Source organism: Helianthus annuus, chromosome 2 (assembly GCF_002127325.2).
Source record: "Helianthus annuus cultivar XRQ/B chromosome 2, HanXRQr2.0-SUNRISE, whole genome shotgun sequence".
NCBI lineage: Eukaryota > Viridiplantae > Streptophyta > Magnoliopsida > Asterales > Asteraceae > Helianthus > Helianthus annuus.
Genome location: NC_035434.2, coordinates 131,222,087 through 131,227,839, shown reverse-complemented (window position 1 = coordinate 131,227,839; position 5,753 = coordinate 131,222,087).

Below are 5,753 nucleotides of genomic sequence, written 5' to 3'. Positions count from 1 at the left end.
ATTTAGTCGACGTCGTCCGTAAGGCGCGTACGGGCCTAACGAGCGTCGAAACTAAGTCCGTCGTTGCCCGTTAGGCCCGTACGCGCCTTACGGACGACGTCGACTAAATAATAAAAAAAATATTATTTAGTCGACGTCGTCCGTAAGGCGCGTACGGGCCTAACGAGCGTCGAAACTAAACCCGTCGTTAAAATTTTAACGACGGGCTTAGTTTCGACGCTCGTTAGGCCCGTACGCGCCTTACGGACGACGTCGACTAAATAATAAAAAAAATATTATTTAGTCGACGTCGTCCGTAAGGCGCGTACGGGCCTAACGAGCGTCGAAACTAAGTCCGTCGTTGCCCGTTAGGCCCGTACGCGCCTTACGGCTGATAAATTTACAAAAATGGTCCCTGAGGTTTGATGTGTTTACAAAATCGGTCCCTGAGATTTGATGACTTTACAAAAATGGTCCCTGGTGTTTCCAGGATTTACAAAAATGGTCCCTGGTCAATTTCTGAAACACAAGGGACCATTTTTGTAAATCCTGGAAACACCAGGGACCATTTTTGTAAATTCATCAAACCTCAGGGACCAATTTTGTAAACACATCAAACCTCAGGGACCATTTTTTTAAACATAAACTTAAATTGTTTTTTTTTTAACGACGTCGGGCCTTACGGGCAACGACGGACTTAGTTTCGACGCTCGTTAGGCCCGTACGCGCCTTACGGACGACGTCGACTAAATAATAAAAAAAATATTATTTAGTCGACGTCGTCCGTAAGGCGCGTACGGGCCTAACGAGCGTCGAAACTAAGTCCGTCGTTGCCCGTTAGGCCCGTACGCGCCTTACGGAGGACGTCGACTAAATAATAAAAAAAATATTATTTAGTCGACGTCGTCCGTAAGGCGCGTACGGGCCTAACGAGCGTCGAAACTAAACCCGTCGTTAAAATTTTAACGACGGGCTTAGTTTCGACGCTCGTTAGGCCCGTACGCGCCTTACGGACGACGTCGACTAAATAATAAAAAAAATATTATTTAGTCGACGTCGTCCGTAAGGCGCGTACGGGCCTAACGAGCGTCGAAACTAAGTCCGTCGTTGCCCGTTAGGCCCGTACGCGCCTTACGGACGACGTCGACTAAATAATAAAAAAAATATTATTTAGTCGACGTCGTCCGTAAGGCGCGTACGGGCCTAACGAGCGTCGAAACTAAACCCGTCGTTAAAATTTTAACGACGGGCTTAGTTTCGACGCTCGTTAGGCCCGTACGCGCCTTACGGACGACGTCGACTAAATAATAAAAAAAATATTATTTAGTCGACGTCGTCCGTAAGGCGCGTACGGGCCTAACGAGCGTCGAAACTAAGTCCGTCGTTGCCCGTTAGGCCCGTACGCGCCTTACGGCTGATAAATTTACAAAAATGGTCCCTGAGGTTTGATGTGTTTACAAAATCGGTCCCTGAGATTTGATGACTTTACAAAAATGGTCCCTGGTGTTTCCAGGATTTACAAAAATGGTCCCTGGTCAATTTCTGAAACACAAGGGACCATTTTTGTATATCCTGGAAACACCAGGGACCATTTTTGTAAATTCATCAAACCTCAGGGACCAATTTTGTAAACACATCAAACCTCAGGGACCATTTTTTTAAACATAAACTTAAATTGTTTTTTTTAACGACGTCGGGCCTTACGGGCAACGACGGACTTAGTTTCGACGCTCGTTAGGCCCGTACGCGCCTTACGGACGACGTCGACTAAATAATATTTTTTTTATTATTTAGTCGACGTCGTCCGTAAGGCGCGTACGGGCCTAACGAGCGTCGAAACTAAGTCCGTCGTTGCCCGTAAGGCCCGACGTCGTTAAAAAAAAAACAATTTAAGTTTATGTTTAAAAAAATGGTCCCTGAGGTTTGATGTGTTTACAAAATTGGTCCCTGAGGTTTGATGAATTTACAAAAATGGTCCCTGGTGTTTCCAGGATTTACAAAAATGGTCCCTTGTGTTTCAGAAATTGACCAGGGACCATTTTTGTAAATCCTGGAAACACCAGGGACCATTTTTGTAAAGTCATCAAATCTCAGGGACCGATTTTGTAAACACATCAAACCTCAGGGACCATTTTTGTAAATTTATCAGCCGTAAGGCGCGTACGGGCCTAACGGGCAACGACGGACTTAGTTTCGACGCTCGTTAGGCCCGTACGCGCCTTACGGACGACGTCGACTAAATAATATTTTTTTTATTATTTAGTCGACGTCGTCCGTAAGGCGCGTACGGGCCTAACGAGCGTCGAAACTAAGCCCGTCGTTAAAATTTTAACGACGGGTTTAGTTTCGACGCTCGTTAGGCCCGTACGCGCCTTACGGACGACGTCGACTAAATAATATTTTTTTTATTATTTAGTCGACGTCCTCCGTAAGGCGCGTACGGGCCTAACGGGCAACGACGGACTTAGTTTCGACGCTCGTTAGGCCCGTACGCGCCTTACGGACGACGTCGACTAAATAATATTTTTTTTATTATTTAGTCGACGTCGTCCGTAAGGCGCGTACGGGCCTAACGAGCGTCGAAATTAAGCCCGTCGTTAAAATTTTAACGACGGGTTTAGTTTCGACGCTCGTTAGGCCCGTACGCGCCTTACGGACGACGTCGACTAAATAATATTTTTTTTATTATTTAGTCGACGTCGTCCGTAAGGCGCGTACGGGCCTAACGGGCAACGACGGACTTAGTTTCGACGCTCGTTAGGCCCGTACGCGCCTTACGGACGACGTCGACTAAATAATATTTTTTTTATTATTTAGTCGACGTCGTCCGTAAGGCGCGTACGGGCCTAACGATTGTATCTGGAATACAACAAGTTCTGTGTGAATTTAAAGTTCAGAAGGCTTTATACGCTGCGTATTGGTCAATACGCAGCGTATAGAAAACTGATGCACATTTGGGGTCATTTTGGTAGGTTTGAAGTGTCAAATTTTTGCCAGGTTTCTATACGCTGCGTATTGACCAATACGAAGCGTATATAAACTTGGTAAAATTTGACACTTTGTGTCAATTTCAGAAACATAAGGGACCATTATTGTAAATCCTGGAATCATCAGGGACCATTTATCTAAATTATCAAACAACAGGGACCATTTTTGTATATTCATGAAACTTCAGGGACCATTTTTATAAAAAATGAAACACCAGGGACCAAAATGTAAATATATATAAAATCAGTATAAAAGGGGGTCTTCTTTAAAGAACCGGCCCTTATCATGAATCGAACTCGTGACCTATCATTTAGAACCGTAAAGCCTTAACCAGTTTATCCTCCGTTCCGGAGCTGTTAGAACATAGAACTTAATTCATATATGCAGTAACTATTAATAGGCTGCGTATTGGCCTATACGCAGCGTATATTGACACCTTGTATACGCTGCGTATTGGTCAATACGAGGCGTATAAAGCCTTCTGAACTTTAAATTCACACAGAACCTGTTGTATTCCAGATACAATCGTTAGGCCCGTACGCGCCTTACGGACGACGTCGACTAAATAATAAAAAAAATATTATTTAGTCGACGTCGTCCGTAAGGCGCGTACGGGCCTAACGAGCGTCGAAACTAAGTCCGTCGTTGCCCGTAAGGCCCGACGTCGTTAAAAAAAAACAATTTAAGTTTATGTTTAAAAAAATGGTCCCTGAGGTTTGATGTGTTTACAAAATTGGTCCCTGAGGTTTGATGAATTTACAAAAATGGTCCCTGGTGTTTCCAGGATTTACAAAAATGGTCCCTTGTGTTTCAGAAATTGACCAGGGACCATTTTTGTAAATCCTGGAAACACCAGGGACCATTTTTGTAAAGTCATCAAATCTCAGGGACTGATTTTGTAAACACATCAAACCTCAGGGACCATTTTTGTAAATTTATCAGCCGTAAGGCGCGTACGGGCCTAACGGGCAACGACGGACTTAGTTTCGACGCTCGTTAGGCCCGTACGCGCCTTACGGACGACGTCGACTAAATAATATTTTTTTTATTATTTAGTCGACGTCGTCCGTAAGGCGCGTACGGGCCTAACGAGCGTCGAAACTAAGTCCGTCGTTGCCCGTTAGGCCCGTACGCGCCTTACGGATGATAAATTTACAAAAATGGTCCCTGAGGTTTGATGTGTTTACAAAAGTGGTCCCTGGTGTTTCCAGGATTTAATAAAATGGTCCCTTGTGTTTCAGAAATTGACCAGGGACCATTTTTGTAAATCCTGGAAACACCAGGGACCATTTTTGTAAATTCATCAAACCTCAGGGACCGATTTTGTAAACACATCAAACCTCAGGGACCATTTTTGTAAATTTATCATCCGTAAGGCGCGTACGGGCCTAACGGGCAACGACGGACTTAGTTTCGACGCTCGTTAGGCCCGTACGCGCCTTACGGACGACGTCGACTAAATAATATTTTTTTTATTATTTAGTCGACGTCGTCCGTAAGGCGCGTACGGGCCTAACGAGCGTCGAAACTAAGCCCGTCGTTAAAATTTTAACGACGGGTTTAGTTTCGACGCTCGTTAGGCCCGTACGCGCCTTACGGACGACGTCGACTAAATAATATTTTTTTTATTATTTAGTCGACGTCCTCCGTAAGGCGCGTACGGGCCTAACGGGCAACGACGGACTTAGTTTCGACGCTCGTTAGGCCCGTACGCGCCTTACGGACGACGTCGACTAAATAATATTTTTTTTATTATTTAGTCGACGTCCTCCGTAAGGCGCGTACGGGCCTAACGGGCAACGACGGACTTAGTTTCGACGCTCGTTAGGCCCGTACGCGCCTTACGGACGACGTCGACTAAATAATATTTTTTTATTATTTAGTCGACGTCGTCCGTAAGGCGCGTACGGGCCTAACGAGCGTCGAAACTAAGCCCGTCGTTAAAATTTTAACGACGGGCTTAGTTTCGACGCTCGTTAGGCCCGTACGCGCCTTACGGACGACGTCAACTAAATAATATTTTTTTTATTATTTAGTCGACGTCCTCCGTAAGGCGCGTACGGGCCTAACGGGCAACGACGGACTTAGTTTCGACGCTCGTTAGGCCCGTACGCGCCTTACGGACGACGTCGACTAAATAATATTTTTTTATTATTTAGTCGACGTCGTCCGTAAGGCGCGTACGGGCCTAACGAGCGTCGAAACTAAGTTTGTAACGACAAAACACTTTAAATAACCTGCCAGAATTTTTTATAACCTGCCTGAATTTCAAAACATAACATTTCAAAATATGTGAAACTGTTTACACCGAAGTTTGATACATACATTACAAAATACATTACAAAGTTTGTACATACATAACAAAATGATAAAATACTACTGCTGCTGTTCCTGATGCTGCTGCTGCTGCTCCTGCTCCTGATGCTGCTGCTGCTGCTGATGCTGCTGCTGCCGCTGATGCTGATCCCAGTCCGCATCCGCAATGAAGGGTAGTGGAGGTAACCCGTCATGCTGTCGCTGCTGCTGCAGCGCCGCAGCCACCCACTCTAACAAATAATTGTTTCTCTCCACGTTTCGAAGCAGCCGCTCATGTGACGGGTCAGGACCGGGCATAACATGGCGTGGGAACTGGGGCGCCCCGGGTGGTCCACGCGGCTGTGGTGGCTGCGGAAAAACGGCGACCGGCTGATGCGGCTCTGGCGGCTCCGGATCCCGCGGGGGATAAATCAGAGGGAAGTCTTCTGGCAGGTCCTTAAGCTCGTATTGCGTGCCGTCCAGATTCTTTA